This window comes from Rhodnius prolixus, unplaced genomic scaffold (assembly GCF_049639745.1).
Source record: "Rhodnius prolixus isolate KJV_2025 unplaced genomic scaffold, Rpr scaffold_31, whole genome shotgun sequence".
NCBI classification, from domain to species: Eukaryota; Metazoa; Arthropoda; class Insecta; order Hemiptera; family Reduviidae; genus Rhodnius; species Rhodnius prolixus.
The window spans coordinates 476,493-490,490 of record NW_027411586.1 but is presented as its reverse complement, the minus strand read 5'-3'; positions in this window follow the sequence as shown (position 1 = coordinate 490,490).

Genomic DNA, 13,998 nt, shown 5'->3' with positions numbered 1-13,998 from the left:
TGTATACCTTGAAACTGCACATGAAATACCTACGGAGGTGTTTGTCATTACCGGAAGATAGATGGCCCAATCTATTTTTGAGAGAAGTTATTGAAAAAAAAGTGTTTATTTACAAAGATTGGGAAAAAATGTGTAATACGTTTGATATCTCTCTTTCGGATTTTATAAGCAGTAAGATAGAAACAAATGTAATTTTGGGGAAAATTAGAAATGTATTAATGAATAGGTACAAAGAGTTAGCGCAGAATAGTCAGACTCATATTTTATATAATATGTTAAATTCTGAAATTAATGTTATAAGTAATAATAAATTAAACATGAATTTTGTTGGCTGGATTATTAAACTTAGGGGCGAACTGCTTTATCTTAATAAATACAGGTATGGAAATGAAAGTAAACTTTGTTCTATGTGTAACTTAGAGGATAGAGAAGAAAGTAATGTAAAGTTTTTCCAAAAACTTTACTTACACAACTAATGCCTGCCACTAGTTATTAAATATGTGGGTTTGATTAACTAATAAAACTCGCATATTTAATAACTAGTGGCAGGCATTAGTTGTGTAAGTAAAGTTTTTGGAAAAACTTTACATTGGTGTCAGAAGTGGGATATGATAAAGCCGCTAGACGAGTAAGTGTGATTCGATTAGTTCGAGTGAATTGCCGGAAAGTTGTGGAAAACTGACGAGTGTTAAATGCCCGTAAGTACCCGGAAGCAGGAAATGGAGGAGTTAACAGCACTGATGAGGGAGCTGAAAAAGGGCCAAGATGAGTTTAAAAAGGGCCAGGATAAGATGATAGAAGGTCTGAAAAACATGGAAAAAACCCAAATTGAGATGATTGAAGATTTGAAAAACTGGCGGTTCGAGATTAGAACAGGCAAAGATGAAATAGATGGAGAAATAAAAAGGGAAAACGAGATACCAGGAGAAAGGAAGGCCGAAACAGACAACATACGAGAAGAAGACGAAGGCAGCAAGGACGACGCAGGAATCAGGTCGGACACTGGAGGTAAATGTGACCAGATTAAAGGAAGACATTGCCTTGTACAAGTTCAGGAAGCTGCGTGGGCAAAAGAAAGCTTGGGAGCGCTAGAAAACTGCAGCGGACAGGAAGAGCAAGACCAAGGTAAGAGAACCATTGTTCAACCAGGTGTGGAAGGGAGCCTTGAAGCGTGGACAGCGAGGAAAGAAGAGGGAGTTCAAGTACTGCTGCCAGGATCGCAAAGGGACGAAGGGCTATCGGACATCCACGGAGGTAACACCGGGATCCATCTTGCAGTGAAGAGGGCATTGGCCAAGCGGAGGCAGCGGTTCTCTTTGGTAGGCTACCACGAGGACGGTGTAGACTGGGTTAGTCGTAGCACCGAGTGGGTAGCAATGAAGAGAACCAGCCGAGGAACCAATGGCGCCCTGAGGCAGGACAAGGTAGGAACTCCGTGCAAGAGGATAGCCAGCGATATGGCAGCACCCTCTCCTGATTCCAGAAGAGAGATGCGCTACATTCTGGTTGCGATGGACCACTTCAGTGAGTGGGCAGAGGCCCACGACGTAGCAGATCAGGACGCGTCAACGGCAGCTGCAGCATCGGCGGCCTATCAGATCGTCGGAATCAGGAGAACACGGACGACGCCGCTGGAGCGAATCAACAGTACCCTAGAAGGCCATCAGAGGTCTTTGGGGAATGAACATCAGGAGGACTGGGTTGTACATACACCTCCCATAACGATGGCGTACAGATCGGCAGTTCAGGAGACCACTGGCCGGACACCTGCTAGCGATGTGTTCGGTAGGGAGCTCCCACTACCCAGAGACATTTTATTTGGCAGCCAAGAGACGGACGAATCGGACGTGGATAGCTGTACTGCGGAACTTCGCCGTAAGTTGAGAGCTGTGCGAGAAAAGGTACGCGACCAGATGAAGCAGGATGGTGACCGGAAGAAGGCATCGTATGACAGGCAGGTCATCGGAAGAACGTTCCGGAGAGGCCAGAAAATTTGGGCGTTTAAACGTGTCCGCAAAAAGGGAAAACCTCCTAAGTTACTGGGAAGGAACTTGCACCATTGCCTGTCGGCTCAACGACCTGGTGTAACGGATTCAACGCACGCCCAGATCCAAGATGAAGGTGGTACACTTGGACCGATTGCTGCCCTACATCACGAAGGAGACTTCTGTTCGGGACGAACAGTTCTAAGAGGGGAGCAGTGTAACGAAGTTGACCTGGGCGGAGAAGAAAGGCCTAGATTATTCTAGAGGTTGAACGACCAAAGTCAGTAACAGGCCGCCACTGCATAAACAAAAGGGGCGGTATCTACTTGTGGCAGAAAAGAAAGGCCTAGATTGTTCTAGGGGTTAAGCGACTAAAGCCGGTAACAGGCCACCACTGTGTAGACAAAAGGGCCGGTCTATACCTGAACTAGAAAGGAAAGGGCTAGATTGTTCAAGGAGTTAGTGACCTGTGTAAAAGCCAGCTAAGAGAAAGGCCTCAGTTGGGGTGGTGGCATATGTGTTTCCCAGCCAGTGATTGACAGGTGAGAGTGAGACAGCCGGAGTTGGAGGGAGCAGAGAATGGGAGGAGGCGGCTCACAGCTGAGGTGGTGGCAGTATGTTTTCTCCAGCCAATGAACATCAGGAGGGCGTGGAAACTTATGCTCAGAGAGTTGGAGGAGGGCAGTCCCAGTTGGAGGGAGGCACGCAGTTAAAAGGAGGCAGACACAGCTGGAGAAGTCAGTTTTTAAGAGTTTTAATCAAGTTTTAAGGAGTTCTTAACGAGTGTTAATCAGTTTTAATCAGTTAGTTTTGAGTGAGTCTTTGAGAGACAGTTTTGAGAGAGTCAGTGTTACGGAGTGCTTCAGTGTTAGCCAGTTGGGCAGGTAGTCAGTTCGTGAGTAGAGCTTTGCTAGTGCGGTTGAGTCTAGCGCAATTCGGTGCAGTGTGGACCAGGGGTCAGTCGTGGAACAGTTTTGTGGCGTTACGTAGTGAATAAATAACAGTAAACTGTTGTGACTGTTGTAAATGGTGACTGTAATGAATAGCGTTAGTTGGTAGTAAATGTTAATGTGAGTAAAGGTAATGTGTTAATAAATCAGGTTATTACTTACAACTTTAGCGAGTTTTATTACTTAATCAAACCCTCATATTTAATAACTAGTGGCAGGCATTAGTTGTGTAAGTAAAGTTTTTGGGAAAAACCCTAGAACAATCTAGGCCTTTCTTTTCTGCCACAAGTAGATACCGCCCCTTTTGTTTATGCAGTGGCGGCCTGTTACTGACTTTGGTCGTTCAACCTCTAGAATAATCTAGGCCTTTCTTCTCCGCCCAGGTCAACTTCGTTACAGTATCTATCATTTTGTGGCCATATGCCCTATACTAGCTGAATTTAGGTTAAAGTATTTTAATAAAGCTAAATTAGTTAAAAATGAATTTATAGACTACTTAAATGGTAAATGCTGGAATAGCCTTGTGAATTTCGCTAAAGAAGCCTGGAAATATAGATTTGAGCTAATTAGCGAATTTAATTATTAATTAATTATTTTGGTTATTTTTATTTTTATTTTATTTTATCTTATTTTTTCAAAAAAGGCAAAAATGTTTTTATTTTATTCAGACAACCCCTCTGACGGTCGTATGACCAAGAGTATGGACTGTCAGTTGTTTATATTTTTTTTTGTATGTATTATTATTGTATTTTTTCTTTTATAAATAAAGGCTTATTATTATTATTATTATTATTTATCGGATGAAGGGAGTGAAAAGTATAAAATCCGGTTTTGTAAAAAGTTGTTTTATGGAAGCCCCGGATACATCCTTAAAAGTACATTTATTACCTATATTTTCGTTAATACTCGGAAACAATTTTACATTTAGATTTACGTTCGCGTATAACGGGTTAATTTCTTTTAAAGCAGCAATCGCTTTGTAAATTTTATTCGCGCTCACTAAATCTTGCCATATGACTCGGTTTTGTGTAGGTACGCCATTAACCAGTACAACCACTTCATGATTTTGGGGCAGTTCGTTCGGAAGTAAGTCCACGTTTTTCTGCAAAGGGAGGGGTAAATAAGTGACGCGACCCTTTAACCATTTAAGTTTTTCACTGACCGCAATTTTCCCTTTTTTCGGCTGGAAACGATTTAACTAATTGGGTCAGGCATCGTTTCGAAAATATTCAGCTTACCAACTTCTTCAGGCACGGGATCTACTTCTAAACAGTTATAAGCGGCGCGTCCGGGAATACAATTTTGAGTCAATTTTCGTGCACAGTATGTACAAATTTTAAGACCGTCACGGTGAATATTATCATACTTTTTATTAACACAATCAATTATAGCCCGCCATGATTTGTTACTATTTTGAAAATTAATGAAATCTTTTAGCTCCTCATCGTAAATTAACATATCGCAACAAGCGCAGAATTTTTCCGGAAAAGAAGTTACTTTACTTTTTAACGAAGACAAGTTTTTCTTATATTTACTCAAAATATTTATTTCGTTGGTTTCGCAACTAGTGGAAGGTTCATATTTTTTAAATTTGTTGGTGTCGATTTTAAGATTCCCGAGGAACTTTTTTAAATCATTACCGACCGTAAAATAGATTCGACATTATTTGCTTTATTTATACACGAATTTACACGATTAATTTTGAAACATAGATTACGCATAGTGTAAATCTGCCTTTTAATGTTCCTAAACACGGTGTAATGGACCGATAATTCCGACAGAAGGTGTAAAAGTGTACTGCATTTAAAAATGCTGTTGTGTAAAGCGCAGTGTATGGTGTGTCCTTTTTTATTGTGATGTCTGTACCTACATGTGTTCGCAAGCTTTCTCATTGACATTGCATTCGTATTGCTGTTAACAAATGCTACTAATTTATTTAAAATAGTGATCATACATTGTTTTGATAATTTACATGTGTTACCGCAAGGCCATTCTACAATATTATCACCTTTAGTAATGTACTTTTTAAAATTGTGTCCGTTCACGAAAACTTGCTGACTATCAGCGAGTAATACATGTCCGGGAGGAATTACGCTGTAAGAAGTTTCATAGAAATACGGTTCAGAATGTAGTGTGTTTTTGTTTACCGCCGAAAACTTTTACAATATTTTTAGGGGTTAGAGTTTTAATTTTATATATTTCGAACTTATTAACGGCCTCATCAACAACGGCTTTTAATTTATTATTTAGATACCTGAAGAAAGAGCGAGCGATTCCGACTAAATGATTACAATGTTTTACCAGGTAATAAAACTGTGTGCGTTTGGTTTGATTTCTTACACTGCGGTGTTTATTAAACTTACGATTCCGTTTTAATGTTAGAAACAATTTGTTTATTAGCGCGCATTCGGCTTGAAATGTATTTATTTTCTTTCGCGTCTGCATCCGTTTTTTTAATAAAGTTGCGAATGAAGCTGAGGGTTTATTTACGTTTTGACGAGTCAAAAAGTACCGAATATTTTTTTTCAAATTAATAACAGCCCGATTCTTTTTATCATAACGTTTTTGTCTATTGTTGACTTTGTTTCTTTTCATTTCATTGTATTCTCTTTGAATTGTAATTTTTTTGTTGCTGTTCGTTCTGTCTTTTATTTTTTGTTTCCTGGCTATACCAACTTTGTGGGCAACATTATATACTCGTTGTTGTTTCTTTTTTTGTTCTCTATGAGTTGTATCATATTCACTCTGTTTTTTCTTTATTTCCTCTTTATAAGCTAAATTATACTCACTCTGTTTTTTTCTTTATTTCCTCTTTATAAGCTAAATTATACTCACTCTGTTTTTTCTGAATTTCCTCTTTATGAGCTAAATTATACTCACTCTGCTTTTTCTTTATTTCCTCTTTATAAGCTAAATTATACTCACTCTGTTTTTCCTTTATTTCTTTTTTGTGAGTGACGTTATACTCACTCTGTTTTTTCTGAATTTCCTCTTTATGAGCTAAATTATACTCACTCTGTTTCTCCTGTATTTCCGCTTTATGAGCTAAATTATACTCTCTCGGTTTCTTTTTTTTATCATCTTTATGAGCAAAATCATGCAGCCTCTGTTTTTCTTTTATTTCTACATTTTGTCTTAAATTATATTGTCTCTGTTTTCGTACTATTCCCTCGCGATTTTTAACGTAGTACCGCTGTTGTTTAGTTGCGGCGGGAGTCACAATAGTATAGTTCTCGAGCTCAGCAGTGCTGTCAATCGTCTGTCTAATACCCGTTACTAAATTTTTAATTATTTGCTTTCTATTTCGGTATTTAGAAGGCATTATTGTAAATAATTATTAAATAATTAATAATTAGTATAAAATATAAATACTTAACGTATTTTTTTCGTATTCTCTGAAAACAAAAACGAACACAAAATTAATTCTTAGGTTCGCAAAGAAAAGTAAATTTTGCTTGATACAATAAAAATTATAAAACCTCTTTATAGAAGTAATATTGGGAATATTATAATTTCATGTATGAACAAAAAAGTAAGTTAGAACAGTAATTGACAACAAACAGTGATGGCAATTTTTAGTATTCCAAACTGAATAAGAGTTATGGCGTAAAACAGATTTCTGTCATAAAAATAATTAAATACCCCAGAGAAAATTACAATGAGAATGAGAAATCTGCAATTCTCAAAACGAGAATGAAATGCAATGACAGAGAATTGAGAAAAGACGCAAGTTTATTGAGCTTGTCAGTAATGAAGTTAATAAAAGAAGCTATTTCCAAATAGCAAAATAAGTTCTGCACAGAATGTAACTCAACATTGATATAAACGAAGTGTATTAGACTATTCAAAGGCTAGCTAAAAAGTTACGAAAGTTAGCTGTTATAAAAATACAATATGAACCCCTGACTTCTTTTCTTAACGTACATGTTTAGAAATTGTGGAAAAAAGATTTTATTCAGCATTGTGTATGTTCACTGCAACCAAATAATACTTTTGAAGTATGCCGCGTGTCAGATCTTTCTCGATATTGTGTATGTGTTGGAAACGTTCAAATAAACATTGTTGATCTTCATGAGTACATAATTTTTCTAAAGAAGCAAGAAAACAAAACAGAAAAAGAGGGAAATCCTTTCAGTTAAGTAGTGTACCAGGAACCTTCCATTTGAGAGATTTTATTTGCTAAGCAACAGTTGGGGTTACCTAATAGAAATGTAATGTACCTGCTTCTTGCGATTTTCGTGAATTAAAAAAAGTAAAATTGAGGCAAACCTACCTAGCACCCTCTCCATATTCGTTTTTTTAATCAATTTTTTTTTAGAAAACTGTTTCAAATAAAAGCTGTATTTTTTAATGTATGAAACAGGGCAGGAAGAAAATCGATATAGCCGATTTCTAGAAAGCGCCTAAAAGTGAACAAATATTTAATTAAGTTGTTGGTGTTTTTGGAGCAGATAAATGGATAAGAAAATAATTCGAGACATACAATGAATAACCTTCATTGCAAGTTGATTTATCAATTAATATGATTTTGTGTCAAAAATTTAAAACGATCGGAAAACATTCCTCACCTCTAGCAGGTAAAAATAATATTGCGAGTTGGTAAAAAAAAAGATAAATAAATAAAAAATTAAGTAGAAGAAGTGCATCACAAATCTTCAACAAGCAGATAATTACTTTCTTTTGATCTAGCTACGAAAGCAATCTAAGAAGTATTACTTGATCTAAGCAATATAATAACTTATCGAAACAAGAAGTTGTTTCAATCTTAACAATCAATCAGAACTATGCTCACTTTTTTATCAATTAAGGTATAATCAATCTTACTAAATAATCTTAAATCGGCTAATTTCAAAATTATTAGAGAGAAACAATTCGTTGCAAGAACAACAAACGGTGCTGCCTAACTCCGTGAGGTTGCTAAAACACAGCTTACATATCAATCCACCAGATAATCTTGCATCTCGTTTTGCGGGTAACTTTTAATTTAAAAGAGTCAACTTGTAGTGCATCAAATAAATAACAAATAATTCAATCTTAATAATTAAACTAAATAATTTCAAAATATATACTTACAAAATTAGGAATGATGTGTGAATATTTGTGTAAACTATATCTTCAACAAAGTTTTCTAATAAGTAATAAAATCGCAAAAATTGCCAGCACTTATTTCAACAATTGTTAAAAGACGTTTGAATTAGGTTAGGTTATATCTTTACTCCAATGTTATACAGTGTGTGCACACAATGAAAGAGCGGGAAATCACTCTACTAATACTTTTCTTTTTATTAAAAACCATTTTTATTGCTTTCATATTCAGGTAAAAAATTAAAGTCGTAGAAAATATGTTTTTAATAACTTAGTTAGGAATTAATTGTAAATATTGTTAAAAAAAAATTGTAGAAGTAAGTTCGTTACTGTGGGGTGCGCTGGTTGTTAAGTTGGAGGTTCAATAAAAAGAGACACAAAAGGTTACGTTGCAAAAATATTATAATACGTTGGATGTAGTGCTTTTCATACACGTTCATTTAATATTAATGTTTAGAATAATTAAAAAGATTTTTAGAAAACCATTAATAATAAAATTGTTGTGGGTTTGTTTTAATTTTAAACTTAATTTTGGGTTTTTAATTGTTCAACCTGTATTATTTTAGCCTCCTTTTTATTCAACGACCAAAAAAAGTACTTTTTGGATAAATTTTCTTTTTGGTCTATTTTGCAAAGTTACCTATCTGCTTTACAGATTTTTTTAAAATTTGAAATAAGCAATACTATCATTTTAACCTGATAAGGTGCTAAATCGGAACCGTAACCACCACTGGATAGATCTTTTTAAATAATTAACATTCTTACTTAACTGACATATCTCTCTCTTTAAACACAATTTTTTTTTTTTAAATTTATTTATTTATTTTTCCTACTTAATCGTATTTCCCAAATTTTAATTCCATTCTTAAATTATTATTCTAAAAAATTAACGCACACAAAATTAAAGTATTTTTCTTTTTTTAAAAAAATAAATAGCAAAACCAATTATTCAATTGAAAATGAAGACAATAAAATAAATAAAACTTACTTAACTGAGATAGCTTAGCTAATTTATTTATTTATTTTCTTTTATGGATACTATTGTACGACATTAACTAATAATTAATTTAGGCGATCATTCTGATGGTAGCCATGCCTCTGCATATACTTGGCACATTCGTCTCCACTCAGATCTTTCGAGGGTCACTCTTTTCCAAGTAACACCACCGCAGCATTTCATCATCTCCTGGTCCCAACTGATTTTTGGTCTCCCACGTTTTCTTTTCTGTTCTCTGGGGTACCACTCCAAAATCTTCTTAGTCCATCTACCATCCTCCGACCGTACAAAATGACCAGCCCAGTGCCATTTCCTCTTCGATATCACCCTCACTATATCTACCATCCCAGTCTGATTTCTGATCCACCTATTACTTTTCCTCTCTTTTCCAGTAATTTTTAGCATACTTCTCTCCATGCTTCTGACAGTTCTTCTCAGTTTGTTCATGTCTTTTCTTGACAGGCTCCAAGTTTCACTAGCGTATACCAAAGTAGGCCTCACAACACTGTTCCATAGTTTCTTTTTAGTTTCTATATTCACATTTGACCTGAACAGTTTTCTAAATTTATTATATATTCCCCAGCTGATTCCCACTCTTCTTGCTATTTCTTTTTCATACTTATCCTCTTTATCTATTAAGCTGTCCTAAGTAAATAAACTCCTCCACTTCATCAATTGTTTCTTCATTTATTCTTATTGACATAACATCGCTACTGTTTATCCTCATTAATTTCGATTTTTTCGGGTTTATTTTCAAGCCTAATTCTTTTGAATTCCTGACCAAGTTACTCAACATATTTGATAATTCATTTTTAGTTTTTCCTATTAGAACCAGGTCATCTGCGAATTTCATCGTATTTAACCCTTCGCCGTTAACGTTTATACCATATTTCTCCCAATGGCAGTTTTTAAATATTTCTTCCAGAACAGTTCCAAATATTTTGGCAGAGGGAACATCTCCCTGTCTTAGGCCTCTTCTAATCTTAACGAATCTCTTCTTGTTTCCCAGGTTTATCTGCATCTCAGCTTTCCTATAAACGTACTCAAATATGTTGATGTATTCTTCTGGAATCCCATTTTTTCTTAAGGTCTTCATTATTACTCCAGTATAAACGCTGTCGAAAGCTTTTTCGAAATCAACAAATAGTAAAAGAAGCGTACTCTGATACTCCTGTGCTTTTCGTATTAAACTCCGAATTACTAAAATTGCATCACAAGTGGAGAAATTGCGTTTAAATCCTACTTGGACCACAGGAGAATCCATATTCAGTTGGGCCTCTATCCTTCTCGTTATAATAGCCATAAATATTTTATAGATCACTGACAGGAGGTTAATAGGCCTATAGTTTTTAATATCATTTTTATCACCCTTCTTGAACAATATTATAAGTTTTGACTTAAGCCAAGAAAGGGGCACTCTTTGTTGTTGCAAACAGACATTAAATAGATGGCATAACTCTTTCTTCAATTTCTCGCCACCCATTTTTACTTGTTCATTAACTATACCATCTAAGCCATCTGCCTTTCCACTTTTCAGTTTATTTATAGCGAATTCAATTTCCTGCGGGAGTATCTGCGGCAGTTCGTGAGTATCATAGCTACCATTGTATCCTACTTCTTCTTTCTCTTCTTCTGGAGCACTATATAAACAGCTATAGAAATCATGAATAATATCGAGTATCTCATCTTGATCCGTTTGAACAAATCCATTTTTGTCTTTCATCGATGTGATAATTTTTTGTCCCATTTTCTGGGATTTCATACATTTCTTTAGGCTGGTTCCCTTTTGAATAACTTCTTCCATTTCTCCTAAGTACTTTTTTGAGGACCATTCACTCATTTTTCTAATAGTCTTAGATACTTCAATAAATTCCACTTTTTCTCTTCCTTGTGTCTCCAACCTTCTTCTTTTTTGCATCAGTTTTTTAATTTCTTTTGGGAATTTGGAGATTCTACTCTTATTCGGAGTATTCTTAAGTATATCTTGAGTACAGTCTGAAATGGCCTTTACTATTCTGCTTTCTAGAATATCAACGTCTGCTGTAACTTCATTTTCCCTGTTCAGGTATGAAGATAGTTTGTTTTCATAATCATCTACTTCAAGTTGGTTTTTATTAATTTCTCTCTTCTTATTCTGTTTGAAATATTTCCTTCTAGATTTCAATTTAATCATTGTTAGTATTACTTTATGGTCGCTGCCAATATTAATATTATCTTCGGTATCAACATCCATTATTATTTCTTTATTATTTGATACCACATAGTCTATCTCATTAAAGGTTTTCCCATCTGGGCTGATCCAAGTCCATTTTCTCTGTAAGTCTTTCTTGAAGAAGGTGTTCATGATCATCATATTATTTGCCTCTACAAACTCTATCGTCTGATCACCTCTTTCGTTTCTTTCTCCCAATCCAAAGTTTCCTACTGCAGTATCTCCGTTTGATTTTCCGACTTTTGCATTCCAGTCCCCCATTACAATAGTGAATCTACATAAGTCTTCGTTAATAGCAGTCTGAACTTGATTATAGAATTCCTCTATTTCTTCTTCTGAAGCCTCACTTGTAGGAACATACACCTGTATAATTTTTACTCTCCCATTTCCTTTTTTACCTGGTTTCCATATTAATTTTGATACCCGATGAGAGTAGTCTTTGAACGAGGTTATTTGACTTGAAATATGTGAATTCACCAAGAACCCAGTTCCTCCCATACTTCCTTCTCCGTTGTAGTAAAATTTGATTCCGTTTTCTAACATGATACACTCCTTTCCGCTTCTTCTAACCTCGGCCAAACCTATTAAATGCCATTTTACATTTTCCATCTCTTCTAAAAGTTCCCGAAGTTTATTATTATCTTTTAAAGTTCTGCAGTTGTGCGTATATATGTAAGATAATAATAATAATAATAATAATAATAAGTGTTTATAACTTGTCTGTAACGAGAGAACACTGTCCGGAGGCCGGCAGTGCACTGGAAAAAGCTCCGGGCGCTAATGACCTCAGCTGTTGATGCGCCAAAAAAAAAAAAAAAAAAAAAAAAAAAAAAAAAAAAAAAAAAAAATAATAAGTGTTTATTTAATTTCAATTATATACATAAATTACATTACAGAAATAAAAATAATAATAACACTCAAGTGCATGGAGCGTACTCCGTCCGCAGAGTTGAGTTTCGTTTATATACAATACAACATAAATACAACACATTTTGGAAAAAAAAATAAAATAATCCACTATTGAGTAAAAAATTAACTAAATAAAACATTTTAATCACAATTAAATTCATTAATTATTAATCTTCTATAATGTAAGGCCTCTTTTAAGTAATTGCATAAATTATTCCAATTCCAACCGTTTAATATTACATACAAATCATTTTCAGTAAGGTTTTTTTTATTAAAATACTTTAAACGGTATGGAGTTAAAATAGGACATACGGAAACAAAGTGTACTATATCCTCCACTTGATTAAGGTTGCACAGTGTACATAAATGGCTGGTATCAGGTTTAAAAGGTCGATAGTTTAAACACAATGTCTCCGTTCTGGCTTTTAATATCAATTCTATGTCGCCGAATTGCCTGTTTGAAAAATAATCTGGATAGTAAGTCAATTTTGGATAGACTTTATGGTGGATACCATTTCTTGCTTTTGACTGTGCAGTTATCATTTCCTCTATCCCTAATTTACTCATTATTGCATTTAATTTTCCTTCCCAAGCAATCACAGAATTATTATTAAGTTTTATAAAAGGTATGTCAAAATGAGTACATAAATTTTTCAGTGTTTCATACCATAACGTATTTCTCGTAATAACTATCTCAGCTATCATTTTAGGCAACCTTCCCTCTGGTAATTTCATTATCTTTATTAAATATTTAAAATGTAATTGCAAAGTGTAAGCATACATACTACAAAGATTTAATTCTAAATTTAATACATAATTAGCAGTATTAGGAGGGAGGTGAAATAACTTTTTGACAAAAAATCTTTGAAGCCTTTCTGAATGTTCATATTTTTTATAGCCCCACACCTGTGCCGCATAACATAATACACATCGCGAAGTTGCATAAAATAATTTGTATTTACAATCTAGTGGAACTTTGGAATTAGACAGCAATCTAGACCAAGTACTATTCAGGCCAAATTTAGCTACACCTAATTTTTCTTTTAAATGTGGAACGAAGGAAAGTGAAGGCGTTAACTGAACTCCTAAGTATTTATATTTTTTAACGATTTCTATTTCTTGACCTTCAAAAAACCACCGTTCATTCTTTGCTAATCTTCCGCCTTTCTTTCTGCAAATTAAAATTTTTGATTTTTCCAAATTCACACATAAACCCCAATCTTGGCAGTAACTACTTAATGAATTAATCATTTGCTGTAAAATCTCCGGCTTGTCGGCAATCAGTACAATATCATCCGCATACAGTAGTATACGAATGTTGAGATCTCCTAAAAGCACTCCACCTCCCAGAAAGTCAGGCAAATCATTTATACAAATTGAAAAGAGTGTTGGGGAGAGGAGACAACCTTGTTTAACACCTGAAAGGGTAGAGAAAAAATCCGAGACACTTTGTTCACCCCACACCGCTGCACGAGTGCCATCATATAAATTTCTTATTATTCCAATAAATTTATAAGATAAACCTATCATCGCTAATTTATAAAATAACAATATAAAATGTAAGATATTTAATTTTAATTTCCACCCCCGTCTTTCTGCGCATGCTCGTAGCTTCGAGTGAAGAGTGGGTAGAAAAAAAAGGACAGGTTAGGATTGAAAAGAGTGAAGTGAATTATCGGCTTTGAGTGTCGTTTCTCTTTTCTTTTTCAGAGAAACTCAGTCTAGTTGTAATTCAACACGCATTATATATATACAAACAGTCTCCTCTTCATTATTATTTTTCGTACTCTTAGTAATATTTTTCTGTAATTGCTATAATTCATTAGTTTCAGTTTTCCTTCCCAATTGATTTTGATTTCT